This window comes from Bombyx mandarina, chromosome 10 (assembly GCF_030267445.1).
Source record: "Bombyx mandarina strain Sakado chromosome 10, ASM3026744v2".
In the NCBI taxonomy this organism is placed as follows: domain Eukaryota; kingdom Metazoa; phylum Arthropoda; class Insecta; order Lepidoptera; family Bombycidae; genus Bombyx; species Bombyx mandarina.
Window position 1 is genome coordinate 11,769,376 of NC_143217.1, and position 15,741 is coordinate 11,785,116.

The following is a 15,741-nucleotide window of genomic DNA, read 5'->3' on the forward strand; positions in this document are numbered from 1 at the left end:
TGCCTAAAGGGGGACGGTAAGAGACTCAGAAATAAAATGGGGGCGTTGTGTAGAAGCTTGGGAAGCGCTTTGTAATTTGATCTAGGAGGACTCTTAGCCACCGACTGAGCCCTGGCTATAGTGGTTTTTAAGTAGGTGAAAAAAGGGGGGCGCTAAAATATAATTTATTCTCAAAGTGGGCAGTAGAAAAAATAAGTTTGGGAACCCCTGCTCTAATTCATCAAAGTGAAGCCACTGCAAACTTGAAGTTTTGGCTGTTAATACTTTTTTATGTTTGAGCAACCGCTGCGAAAGCATGTTTCGACGTTTGCCTACGTTTGCCGCTAGGGGCGCTGTTCCAACTCCATACAAATTTTAGTTAACTTTTACGCGGTCGAGAAGTTAAAAACTCGCACTAAACACACATATCGAATATGGGCCACTTCGACCTTGTATATTAGAACGGGGGCATAGCTGTGCCATTCATTGCTAACAGTAAAATATATTTTTTTAAATTCGCACGAAGAAATGCCTTTGTCATTCTATAGTTGAAACTCGAAGACAGACGAAACGTCGTTGTCGTTCTGAATTTATCGTATTATCATAGATTCGAATTTCGTGTTTAAATTTTTAAGTCCCAGGACGCACAGATTAGGTTTACGTAAAACATGTACGAAGGTAGTTATATATCATCATCATCTGCTGGTGTAAACACAATTAATGTCTCATCCGTAAAAGAAAATGTTGTGGAATTAAAGAAAACATTTGGCGGAAAAAAAATTGCTATTTTCAACCAAACTAGAAAAGGTTATTAATTACGTAAAATCAATCACAGACTGCTATTTGCATCAACTATACTTATACGCTAATTTAACATCAAGGTCATCAGGTAATGGCCTTATCAAAACTTCTATATTCATGGAAAACGCATTTGCGGGCTTGTAGAAATATTATTAGATCGATCGATTACGTATTAACGCCACGATAGCGATCGATTACCTTCCCTAAGACAAGTCCTGTTATCAATCAAAGAAATTACAGTTGTCAAAATCGAACGGAGCGTAGTTCACGGATGCGCCCAATTTTTTTGTTTCATTATTGATTATTTTATAAATCTTGAAATGATAATTGTGTTTTTTTTTATTATTATCCGTAAGTCCATGTTTTATTGCAATTAATGATAAAATAGCAGTGACGCGGCTACAGAGTAATGCCTCACTTCACACGAGTAAACAATAGCCATTGCCCGTGACATTGACGAGGTCGGCGCAGCATTGTAATGCGAACAAGACAGATGGTCGCTCGAAAAACACGCGTCCGATCGCGTTCAGGATGGCACGCTACGTGACGTCACAAGGCCATAGAAATTCAGATTTTTGATAACGATTTTAAATTGTTGCGTAATGAAAGAATTTGTGCATCGGCCTCAGCCTGAGGTCGCGGTAAGGTCGAATTTGATTAGACGTGTGGTAGTAGCAAAATTTTGATGAACATCGGACTATTTATAATACGTATTTTCCTCGTAATATCGAACAACCTCTGCATTTGAGGTTAAATGAACACGTTAAATAATGTGCCTCGTTAACTAACCTTTAATAGCAAGGTAATTTTAAAGCCAACTTTTTTTTTGTTTATGAGTATGTAATACAAACAACTCTGACCATCATTGACAGAGGAACCAGTTAGCTATACGTGCGTAATACTCGTATAGTGTCACTTTAGTAACAATGGATGGTATTATGCCATTGACACGCATGTATAAACCAACCAATGCAGTGCGCTGTTTGTGTTTTTTTTTCGCAACGCAAACTGCATGACGACCTTTATAGTTTTTAGGTTTATTCAGCATTCTATCAACAGCTGTCGTATTTCTTTGTTATTTCTTTTCTTATCCATAAATCATGTGTTTTTGTATTTACTTCAATGACTGTTTAAAAAGGTCAGAGTAATATACATTTTTTTTTTCGAAAAGAACACTGGCAATGGGTGTTGTTTTTGAAACTTAAAACATTTTTAAAGGCGTTAAGTTATTTACATGCTTAGTATTGCATTAATGTATTAAGTATACGAATCCAATTTTAATATTGATGCTCACAAATCACAAATTTACTACAAAGCAAAAAAAAAAACTGTTTTTCGAAATTCATAAGCGAGGACATTATAAGCAAAGACGCTCAAAGTCATCTCTATAAATTTTAAAATACAATTATCTGTAAGCGAACTATGATTTATTCATTCATGACATGTTCCATTTGCATCTTATTAATACCGAATTTTGATATGGACCTTAACACATCAAATTACATTCATTAGCATAGTTACAAGGCGGCATTTCAATCAAATAATATCCATATTGTCTATTCATATCTATTTAGCAAGTCAATATTCGGGTCGTTGCGAAAATTCCAACAGTATTTCAAAGTAGGTATCGAAATTGCATATTTATAGATAGATTATACTAAATTTAAAGTGAACCCCTCTTAGACCACGACGACCTTGTTTAAAATGGCACGAGCGCTATTGGTGGTGATATTACTCACTATTATTCCTATAAAAATGTATATTGAAATTTAAACCGATTCCTTCACAAGATTTCAAATCAATTGGATAAACAATGGACAATGGATATTTTAAACTTATATCCATTAAAATTTTACCTTATTGCAGTTACATTCATTAAGCATTGAAGTCGTTGTGGCCTAACGGATAAGCCGTCCGGTGCATTGGTGTTGAGCGATGCGCCGGTGTTCGAATCTCAGGCGGGTACCAATTTTTCTAATGAAATACGTACTCAACAAATGTTCACGATTGATTTCCACGGTGAAGGAATAACATCGTGTAATAAAAATGAAACCCGCAAAATTATAATTTGCGTAATTATTGGTGGTAGGACCTCTTGTGAGTCCGCGCGGGTGGGTACCACCACCCTGCCTATTTCTGCCGTGAAGCAGTAAAGCGTTTTGGTTTGAAGGGTGGGGCAGCCATTGTAACTATACGTGAGACCTTATATCTCATTATACTATACGTGAGAACTTATATCTCAAGGTGCGTGACGCATTTATGTTGTGGATGTCTATGGGCTCCAGTAACCACTTAACATCAGGTGGGCTGTGAGCTCGTCCACAGATCTAAGCAATAAAAAAAAAACATATAAATGTAAAAAAAATATTACATCATTCATAACTAATAGCTGTTACGGTTTTGGGATAGATATTCAATCAGTAGAGGTGTTTAAAAGTATTTATTTGGTAAGCTACCGCTAGAGTTACAAACAGTGAAACTGTTTGTTGTTAAGTGGTTTTTATTAAGTTTACGTGTGATAATCAAACTAAAATTACAAATTAATTTTAAACTCGCGCAATTCAATTTATGTATTTTTTTATATTTGTATTCGCCACACTGTTCCAGAATAGTTTTGGCAATGACAGTTGACAACCGTGTAAGCTGTCACGTGTTTACTAAATTTAAAAACGTACCTACAAAATATTCTAGCACCAATATTCTTAATTATTATTGAAAATTCTTTGCTTGGTAAGATAGAGTCGAGTTCTGTAGAACAAAATCTGGTATTTTGAGTCAAATAGTTACAGGTATCCGTCATATCAACGTCGTTAATAAGAGTATAGTTTTTAATACGGATCACTAACAGTAAGCCGCATTTAAAAGTACTAGAGATCCCGCAGTAGTCGAAATTCGACTATAATTAATCGGAATTGTAAGTTTGTACACTATTATGATTGTATTTTATACTTTTATAATCACAAATTTCGCCAAGGCTACTCTATAAAAAAATATTAATAAAGACAAACAATATTTAATCTATTCTCGATTTGACCACAGACATCAAGAAACAAAGTTTGACAATAAATAGTATGCATGTGTGTGTGCGTCAAGTACATGGTATGTAGTGTGTGTAATGTTTTCTTTATTGATTTAATGTATCTTTTATGCATTATTTGAAAAAAATATTAGCATTGTGCACTTCTTCTCTATATTCTCTATAAGTGTGGAAAATTTCATACTCCTCCGTCCGCGCAATTTTCGTAAAAAGGTATACAAAGTTTTTGCTTCACGTATTAATATATAGATGATTGCGTTCGAAAGTCGTAATTCCACAAAACTATAACAACAATAACAACACATAATATGTAGTAACAAACCGTAGACTGCGGATTGGTACCGCTTCCCGTATCTGCCGCTAAGCAGTTACGTGGCAGAACAGCGGATGCGTCATATTCGTACTCATCATTCAATATCCTCATTTCGCGTCGCACTCGTATTGTCTAGATAAATCTCAGTGCAACCGGCACAGTTTCAGTGTTTACGAGTTCTTTGCTCTTCTTAGATTTAGTGGGATAATTTGAGATACAGTCTGTCGCAATGTGTAAGCGGGTTTGTTTAATCGGATTATTTTAGGACTAGCGACCCGCCCTCGCTTCGCTTCGGAAACATTAAAACACACATGAAACAAAAAAAAAAAAAAAGTAGCCTATGTTCATCAGGGACAATGTCGGCTTCTAATGGAAAAAGAATTTTTCAAATCGGTCCAGTAGTTTCGGAGCCTATTCGAAACAAACAAACAAACAAATCTTTCCTCTTTATAATATTAGTATAGATTAGTATAGATATAGATATAGATAGAGTAATTATGAAATACGAAACAGATTTGTGCATTGATACATTTTATTTGAATGATAGAACGGCTGGACCGATTTGGCTAATTTTGGTCTTGAATAATTTGTGGAAGTCCAGAGAAGGTTTAAAAGGTAAATAAATATGAAAATGTTCGGAATTAAATAAAAATAATAATTTTGTTTTCCCTTTGATGTGTCCCCCGTCGGACGGATTACTTTTGTTTGTTTTAAGTTTATTTTATACAAGAGTTTAGGTCTTGGCACTACGAAGTCTGCCGGGTCAGCTAGTAATATGATAAATTTAAACTTTATAATAATTAGGTAATGTATACATGTACAAGTAATTATTACCGATTTGATTATCCTTCTGAATGGTATTCTTCTACAAATATTTGAGGAAATTTATCATTCAGCCATAGGAGCCTAATGCAGACAAAAATTGTAGATAAAGGATTATTTATATTTTTAGAAGTTAAAAAACCTATTCGGATAGTCAGCTTCCCTTAATGAACATACTTCTTATCATATAAATATACCAGCAGGTGCTTTAAAATTGAGTCAATTGTCAAAAAAATATAAATTTAAATCACATTTTTTCAAAGTTCGGATTATATTGTATTTTTCGAAATAAATCTGATTTTATTACCTATTATAAATGTTTAAAAGTTTACTAACACGAAACTAAACAATGTGTTCCACAAAGAATCTCAATAACATTGCCATTTGAAAAATAACTCCCCTAGAGAGATATTAATAAAATGTAATAAGCCCCAAGCGGGTCGTCAAAGAGTTTCCACCGATTTAATACTTCGAAAAGAATTATTATTTGATTGAAACTTTTAGAATTACCTCATTTGTTTATTTATTTACGACGCACGTTTGATGTTACGTACTTTGATATCTTTATATTAATAGTAGTGATGTTTATGTTATAAGCGTTAGGCGACCCGCTTTTAATGCTCGAAAAGAATGTAATTTTCTTATAATTTTTTGAACGAGTATATTATCGACTAGCGGCCCGCTCCGGCTCCGCTCGGGTTTTTAACAAAATTTTCATTCAATCAATTCAATTATTTTTTTAAATAAAAGAGCACTTAATACGCGGCATAACTATAGTTAGATATAATTGCTGTTACGACACTTTTTGTAAATAATAATGTGTTCTACAAAGTCGTAGTACATTATTTTATTCTATCATCAATAGTTTTCAGGGCACGCGATGTAAAGAATACTAGAGGTCCCGTAGTAGTCGAAATTCGACTATAATTAATTGGAATTGTAAGTTTTTACACTATTATGATTGTATTTTATACTTCTATAATCACAAATTTCCCCAAGACCACACTATAAAAAATATTAACAAAGACAAACAATATTTAAACTATTCTCAATTTCACAACAGACGTCAAGAACAAAAGTTTGACAATAAATAGTATGCATGCGTGTGTGCGTCAAATACATGGTATGTAGTGTGTGTAATGTTTTCTTTATTGATTTAATGTATCTTTTATGCATTATTTTAAAAAAATATTAGCATTGTGCACTTCTTCTCTATATTCTGTATAAGTGTGGAAAATTTCACACTCCTCCGTCCGCGCAATTTTCGTAAAAAGGGATACAAAGTTTTTGCTTCACGTATTAATATATAGATTTTAGTAAGGATCCCTAATTTTTTCAAAAAATATTATAGCCTATGTCACTCGGGAATAGTGTAGCTTCCAAACTGAAAGAGTTTTTGAAATCGGTTCAGTAGTTTCGGAGCCTATTCAATACAAATAAACAAATCTTTCCTCTTTATAATATTAGTATAGAAGACGTGGCTGCCGAAACTTTGGCATACGACCATAAGGTGTTTTTGTAATAGAAATCAAATGTATACATATATACAAGTAAGGCTGTACCCGTCCGCTTCGCTGGGCATTTAAAATTAACATTATTATTTCTCACACCCACAAAGATTCTCATCATTAACGCCTCCGCAACTGGTGTAGGGAGCTCAACACACATATAAATATTAGCCTATCCATTAAGTACATGTATTTTCTACATGGATACCAAGTTTCAAGGTCAATCGGATGCATGGTTCAGTAGTTATAACGGGACATCCGTAAAAACCACTGTAGATTTATATATTAGTATAGATGTACGAGGGTCCAGATTAATACGGTGGGACAATTTTAAGTTTATGACTTGCGTCGGTCACAAAACAAACACTGCTTTCATCGAATGCTGTTTGAATTGAGACCAACTGTCTAAATAATAGTTACCGATCGGCTTTAAAATGCAAATAATTTAACAAATAGACTTACTGATTGACCTATTTTTTTTTGTATTTTATCCTATAAATGATGTAAAATTTTGGACTAAAAATTATAAATAATATTTCTGACTGGGACAAAGAGCAGACAAAAGCGGCCCAAATCTTAAGTTAACCTTCTTTAAAAAGTTATGAAATTGAATATACGCATTACAAACATTTAGATTTCAATTTGAACTAATAATAATATTTTTTATATCACATTACTATAATTTTATTGGTAACTAAAATCACGGCATAGTTGGATGGACGAGCTCACGACCTATCTCGTGTTAAGTGGTTACCGGAACCCACAGACATCAACAATGTAAATACCGCCAACAACCTTGAGACATGAGTTCTAAGTAATGTTGAGAGAGATGAGAGTTTTTATAGGACAAGGGCTGCCCCGCCCTTCGGACGGAAATTGCTTTGTGACAGAAATAGGCACGGCAGTATCTATAGGTGTGAGCTCACAAGACGCCCTACCGCCGGTAAATTAAATAATACTTTTGCCATAATTATTTTATCTAACTCAACGTTTTTATTGAAGTGAAAACTTCTTTAGAATCGTTGTGATTTCAAACCGGATGCAACGGAAAAAACGACAGGTAAGAGACACAAATACAAAAGAATGTGACAGAAATGTACATACTATTTAATACAGCGCCATCTGTGAGATTTTTTAATAATAACGTGTGTATGAAAATCTTGTAGTGAATTTTAATTTAGGATTATACGTGAAATTAAAATATCAATTCACAGAGGGCGCTACCTTACAATTATTTACTAACGACAAAATTTTACATATACTTAAGACGTTTAGGATAATTGTATTTTAATTTTGGAAGGTTTCACTTCTACCACGTGTGAATTGCACACATGTTTTATTTTTTGTTTAATGTACATCTCTCGCACAGTACCTTTCGAAGTTTGTATGTCTAATTTCATTACATTAAAATCAAGCATTAGAAATATTTCAATTTTCGAAGTCATACCTTTTAATTTAATGATGCTTGTTCAGAGTTACATATATCTAGAGATGACCTGAATTTGGTAAAACATTGCGTCTCTAATCGTTTTATCTATAAGGCATATAAAATAAGATAAAGCGTGTGCCCAGCGCCCGGGCTACTGATTTTGTTGTTGCAAAATGAACGTTTTAATTGTAACAAGGACATCGTTGTTGATTTAGTGCCATTTTTTCATAACGCTGTCAACGTATTCATGGCTGCTAAGGTTTATATAGGGCTTAACGAAACCAAAAGACGAGTCTACGACGAGATACAAGGGCAATAAAAAAAAAGATAATGACACGCAGAGCTAAATCAATGAACAGTTGAAAAACATTTTTTTAAACGATTGAAATGAGTTGACTGCTCACTGCCGATCCAATGTCCGGTTACCGTAGTAATCACTTCACATTTGACATCGAAATTTATTTTATTTGGAACAAAGGCGTTCTATTATGACTTTGAAGGCGAAATTGTGAGGGCGATACCAATTAATGCCGATCTACGCCGCCCTTATGAATGCTACTCTCGGCATTTTAAGTTAACTTAAATTCTTAATTAAATCATTTTTAAACCTCATGCTTAGATGACATTTAATTTGTTTTTTTTTATTAGTGCTACATCACAAAACAAAAGAATTAACGGGTAGTTCTAAGCATTTCAACATTCCTATATTAACTAGCAGTTACTTTACTGAATTAACTATTAAACAATAAAAAATAATTGGGCTCAATTTCTATGACATACGATCGTTCTCGAAGTGCGAATTAAAAACCAATGCTTGCCTATTTATAATCAAGCAGTTAACATAAAGGAGATGTGGTATATACGTAACTAGGTTTGTATATTACGTCTCATGTCTGTGTGAACTTGGCAATGGCTTCTTGACGTCATTATGTAATACTTGGCTCGTTTTCACTCTCGGAAAATTAATTTATTTGCGAACTTTACAAGTAAGTTAATCAATATTACCTCCGTGTATATATTTTAGGCTATTGTTTCATTGTTATTATTGGTATTGATTGTTTCACTGTTTCGTAATTAATTTGAATATTAAATGGAGTAGTTTCTGTTTAAAATAATACTTTAAGATTCTTAGGTTTAAATTTCGATATTCGATAAACCACGAATTTCATGTCGGACAAACTAGGAAGATTTTACTATTTATTGTTTTGTACGGTTTTTTTTTCTAAGTGTTCCTTAAAATTAATAACGTTTAATTGAAAACCAATAATCTCATCGTCAGAGCTCATTACTTATTACACATTATTAGTAACTCATTGACTAAATAGCCGTATTGCGTGTCTATCAATACCTTTGTACGTTTTTATTGCGATATACACATTCTATATCGGTCACGTAATATTTCGTAACAATCAAAAAACAATTTCTGATGACCGTCACCGAAATACAGAGTAATTTATTTAGTCATTTCCCTAAAAGGTTACCTTTTCGACTTCGGATTGACGTAATGCCCAATTACCGTAATTTACTACGTGTTTTGTTAGTCTATACGGAGAGCTTTAAGTGAGGGTATGTCGAAAGTAGAAAGTTGAATGTTTATTTTGGTTGATTGGCGAGAAAAAGTTATATAGGTCAGTCGATAATAATAGCATGATTCAGGCAGTACGCATTGCCGTTAGTACAATTCACGACACTCATAAAATTACTGTTGGAGATCGAAGTTAATTATAATTTGAGTGTCAATTATTACATTCCTTACATCTTCTATCACTTTTGAAGGTGTAGAAAAATATATTTTTTTAATCGAATATCTAGTTTATTTTATTGAGGTGACCATGAAGATTACCCTAATTAATATCAGGCGATACCTAGTGTCCATTGAAACCGCGAACGAATGTTGTTGTTCACCTTGATATATTAGGTCGAATCTTTAGTGACCAAGAAAATTTTACGAAGCAGATTTTTTTTTATCAGCGTACAAAACCAGAGGAAAACATAAAAGTAAATTTATAGATCGGCGGAAAAGGCCTCAAACATGGTTGCGTGATGTGAAGAGGTAAAACGACTATGGTATAAATTAGGACGCGTTCAGTCTGTCATATTGAAGGCGTTGTGAGGGCACGACTTGAATATTCAAGGTTATTACTGTTTGCGATTTTTAAACTGATATATAGGCATATTTATTTAGGGATAGTTAAAGCTATTATTGTTTTGTTGTGTTAATTAAAAAATTTAAAAAATCTGTCATAATTTAGAACAGGCAAAAAAAATTGCACCTAATACTTTTAACACAGAATTATTATGAAGCGATCCAGTCTATTCATTCAAATATAAAATCCGTTGATAATAGAATTTCATAGTGACATCACAGACAGGGTAATTGGAGTTCGTAAGACGAGAATTGGGTATTTTTAGAAGAAAAAAAAAACTTGGTGCTAATGACATCGTTATGTAGATTTCGATCCACATTTACGGGTTTGGCTCTATTGAACGGCTGAGTTCTGGTTCCTAATATTCAAAGGCGGCCACGAATTTAAGCCCCTATTAAAGAATTGGCACCCGTTGTTCAAAGCGACATCAAGATAAGGCCAAGAGAAAATTTTAAAGCATTAAAACAAATTGGATTGAATAAAAAAACTAGGTATAAATCGCTAGAATGATCTGTACAGAATTGATTAATAATTTGTTTTTTTTTTAACCCGCATAGAGCCGCCCGCGTCGAATTCGTTTCACGCTATTTAACCGTTAAACAATGCGAAACGTTGTTGTTTATTAAATTAAATTTTCTAACGTATGTATTGCATTATAATTTTTCATATGGTTGCAATTTTATAAATCGATCCCGAAACTGAAAGAGGGTTCGGTCTATACACAAGGATCATCTTCTTTTTTCTTACCTATTCTGATAGCCTTGAGAGGCTATTTCTGCTTCACCCTAACCTGTGTAGGTGAGCTCACGGCGCTCAAACCGGAGTGTTGCTAACAGTGACCCTAACAAGGGCAGTGCTTTGCAGAATCTATCACCGGATCGGAAACGCGACCCACTGAGAAGATTCGGCGAGAAACTCAGTGGGCTGTGTCTATGGGTTAATTTGCTCGTCGAGCCCTTCGTCGCAAGCGACGGGTTCGACGAGGACAGTGACCGGAAGGATCATCAAAATAGTTTAATATTAATATCTCTTTTGTTTATCAACTTTTTTGTTTATTGTACTAGCTGTAGTTAGTTTTTTTTCTATCGTTACAAGAAAAAATGTCAATCACAAAACAAAACAGACAATGTTTCACGAAAATATTACTAAATCAGTAGATATTATGATCGAATTTCAATCAGAAATTGATTGACAAACATCAGTAAACTATACCTACATCCGTGGTAAGTAATATTTCGTGAGCCCGCAATGAAACGCGAAAGCGAAGGTTTTCCAGGCGCACCCCGAGTTCCGTTGTAATTACGACTGTCGCGTTTATCAAAATTTTATTTGCGTTACATTGCGCGACAGGATATTTCAACTAAAGCGATCACAAAACAAAACAGGTTGAGTTCGAATAGAGCCGTATTCTCATTGAAATCAAAATGATTGATTCATGATTAACCGATACAGTCCTCACAGATGCGATTTGTTTAAGTATTATGACGTCACATACATTAGTAATATTTAACTAGTACCTTTAAATACTTGGCTATGTTTTAATTTTGAATGATGCCAGATAATGACCATCGAAAACACCTTGGCATTATTAACAGCAGCTATTGTTTGTATTGATGACGGTTTAGTGGTGAATTGTGATAGTAATAATAGTTACGACTTCTGAAAGCATTCTTTAGAAGTAAATGTTGCTCCTAAGTCTATTTGATACAAGCAGACTCAGGAGTGGTATTTTTGCTTTTTCAATGCAACGACGCATTCCGATGATTCAAATAAAAGCTACTCTGAACCACAACTCTTCTTTAAATATTCGTTAATACGTTTAAAAATCAGAAAGGATCTCTAGTTTTTGTTAATTTTATTACGCAACTGAATATTTGTTAAGATGTAACTAAGAACGTTACACAATTGTATTTTGACATCGGAGGAAGGAAATTTTGAATTTTTTAGCCGGAAAAAGTATCATGATATTTATATAAACAATACTGGTGGTAGGACCTCTTGTGAGTTGGCACGGGTAAGTACCACCGCCCCGCCTATTTCTGCCGTGAAGCAGTAATGCGTTTCGGGTTTGAAGGGTGGGGCAGCCGTTGTAACTATACTGAGACTTTAGAACTTATATATCTCAAGGTGGGTGGCGCATTTACGTTGTAGATGTCTATGGGCTCCAGTAACCAGTAACACCAGGTAGGCTGTGAGCTCGTCCACACATCTAAGCAATAAAAAAAATACAAACGTTTTTAGGCGAGGTTTAGTGACGTCAATTGAAAACAAGACCTTTACTTTGTTCATCGAAAGGCTTAAAAAGAAAACTAATTTCATGCTCGACTCGGCGTCAACCTTTAAACATTGTTTATTCAACCCTTTCCTCGTTAAAGTACCTATAAAGGGCACGCGTGACTACCTGTGATCTTGGCGTTTTGTTTGCATATAGATTCAATAGTGTTTTTCAGTTTGGTTTTAGTACGAATTACTTTCGACGAAATGTCTATATGAAATATATAAAAATGAATTACTGTTCGTTAGTTTCGCTAAAACTCGAGAACGGCTGGACCGATTTGGCTAATTTTGGTTTTGAATTATTTCGGGAAGTCCAGAGAAGGTTTAAAAGGTCGATAAATATAAAAATGCTCGGAATTAAATAATATTAAAAAAAAATGTTTTTGTTGTAAGTTTATTTTATACAAAAGTTTAGGTCTTTTATTTATCGATTGAGGTACTACGAAGTCTGCCGGGTCAGCTAGTATTAAATAAATATTATAAATAGTATATATGGTATAACAATGAATCGCGAGTGTGAAGTAAAACTTATTTCATGGAAATATAAAACTATCAAAGAAATAAAAAATACAAAAATTCAATTCACGAACAAAATTTGAAATCGAGTTAATGTTTCGTCATTTCCACACGTAAGCACGATACGTAATTGATGTTATTATGATTTTCAAGTAACAACAGTATATTTATTTTGTGGCCTCACGAATAGAATTTTTATGGAATACGGACATTAATAACTCGAGTAACTAGTAAAAGGAATCACATGATTATTGATATATACATAAAACGCCTCGTGATATCGAGTGTTATATTTGTTAACAGAATAAATGCTTTATTCGGTAATTTAATTAGCTCTCTTACATCCTGTAAAGTTTCATCCAAATGGATCTATTCTGAATGCATTCCGTTTTCGGTGTGTACAACCCTATTATTATTTTATTAGACCTAGAATTTTCAGAAGAACATTTTTTACGGTTTGAATTGATCTTTTAATTTAGCCTTCACATTAGAAAATTAAGCTGAAATTTTTGAAAACGGCTTCAAAATGAGCTATCAAATTCTGCAAGCTGTTTCTAAAGTGATAAAAATTTAACAAACATTTTATGGATTTAACAGATTTATAAACGTAAAACTTATGAAACCTTTGAAGCATAGGGAAGTTTAGAGATGTATCAAAATTATTTTACCTATTCATCTGTATTAATATTGAGAAATAACAAATGTAGCTGTTTTAATACACATTCCGTTTTACAGGATATTTTCAAATGATAAGTTGATAAAGTTAATAATTATAGCATTTACAGGGAAATCGAGCCAACCACCAATCTCTAGTCTAGTTTCAGAAACCATAGAGACATCCACACGGGTAGGTATCACCGCCCTGCCTATTTCTGCCGTGAAGCAGTAATGCGTTTCGGTTTGAAGGGCGGGGCAGCTGTTGTAACTGTATTGAGACCTTAGAACTCATATCTCAAGGCGGGTGGCGGTATTTACGTTGTGGATGTCTATGGGCTCCGGTAACCACTCAACACCAGGTGGGCTGGGCGGTGAGTTCGTCCACCGATCTATGCAATAAAAAAAACCCACAACTTGAGCGCATCCAACCAAATGAAGTTACTCGAACTGGATTCAATAGCGACTATCCTGATAGCCTTCAAATTGTTTTGTGTCAAAGAAGCAAGATCTACTCTCCACGGATTAACAACATGCTATATCACTCTCTAAATAGAAAACTTATTTCAAAAACAACGTTCCAGGGTGTGTTGTTTCATAACGCATTTGACCCTTCAGATATAAATACCTAATTATGTGAACTATTTTTTATGAGTTGAACGAATTTGAACCTCATTTTATTTTGTGTAAACTGTCCGCAGTAAAAAAAAAATATTTCTTTCACAAAAAAAAAAAACTGTTTGTAATTGTAATGCAATCGATGTAACCGCGATAAAAAAACCAATAACAGTTCCAGATAAAGAAATGTGATTTCCATTATTTTTTTTGCGTTTACCAACTCATATTTCGTGAAAATAAATTTATTTGGTTTCCTATTTCAAGAGTATTGCCTAATTCCTCACATTGATAAATTGATCGAAAATCTTACAAACGTTTCCTAAAAAAGAGTACCTTTCTTTTCGAACTAAAATTAGTTATGTACTAAGAACTACTAGACGAAGTTCTATTTACACAATTTAAAGAATGCAAACATCGAGAGATCTCTGAATGAACCGCTGTCTGAACGACTGCCAGAATACGGATCACTCTCGTCTGATTTAGTGCCACTCTTTAGGTCATGACCATTCTCATGACCACTCCGTCACACATCTGGCCAAATTCAAAAACATCTTGATTGACGTTTCTTTACAAATATATTTTTAGATTGAAACATAAAAGTGTAAGTGATAGAGTAAAAAAATTATGCGCATAACTCTCTACCTTTACCATAAAAGCGTTATCGTAATTCATATTCTAAGCACGCGCCGAAGATCACGAGCCGTGAAACCGATTCGTTTTCCTCTCGAACGAATCGCACGTGACAACACGATGACATACAACGCGTAAAAAAAACTAAACAAGCGTTCAAAACATAAACGTAAACTCTGCAGTAACGTAAACGAGAACGCAAACAAACGCGGCCTTGAACGTTAAGCAGATCGCCTGAAAATACTCCGGCGCGTGGAAATAGCCGCGATGAAAATACGAACACGTGATGCTACGTACCTAGTGAACAGTCGTATGGAGAAAATCGATGGTGCTTGCCACTCGGCGACCGGCGGTTGACTAAGCCACTGTGTCAGCAGAACGCGCCCCACCCGAACGTCAGCCCGCCTGATTCGATGTCACGGTTTGCAATAAAAAAAAAATACTATACACAGTTTACGCACTAAAAATATAATTGAAACACTTTAGATTGTGGAATTCAGGCGGCTTGAGTGAGGTTGTGATCGCGATCGGCCGCAGCGCGGGTCGACTAGCGCGTCTCGTCGAGTCGCTGTGGAGCTATGGACTGTCGGATCGGAGTATCGGAGCGAGGCAGCGGCGACCGACGAGGTGCCTCCCTGCCCCCGCTGTGACGTAGGCATAGCCCGCGATGCTGGAAATTAGCAGCTTCCCGAGCGAGGGTCGGAGGATGTAGGTCACGGGGACTGGGCTGCACTTGCCCGCTCTACCGTGATGCTACACTTGACAAGTTTAAGGACATAACTAGGCTTGATTAGATGCATGCCGTTATCAAAACTATGCCGTGAATATAGATAGCTACGGTACGAATACTCGTAGCATGCAATAGCGTAGACATACAAAAATATAATTATTAATAGAACAATCGTAATTTTGTTTCGGATAACTTAAAATTTTGGGTAAAGACAACCGAGACGGAAAATTTCTTTTGAAGTGCGAATTGGAAAAGTTTTCGGACCTCTTTTTTCGGGTTA

The 15,741-nt window shown here is 34.7% G+C and overlaps 1 protein-coding gene across 1 annotated transcript in view; it reads right to left on the minus strand.

Annotated features, from left to right (window-relative positions):
• Positions 1-15,329, minus strand: part of Tob (Transducer of ERBB2) — a 48,723-nt gene extending 33,394 nt beyond the window's left edge. The window contains exon 1 of the mRNA XM_028174578.2: positions 15,029-15,329. The gene's annotated coding sequence lies outside the window, so the exon portion shown is untranslated. The remainder of the gene's footprint in view (positions 1-15,028) is intronic.
• Between the last annotated feature and the right edge of the window lie 412 nt (positions 15,330-15,741).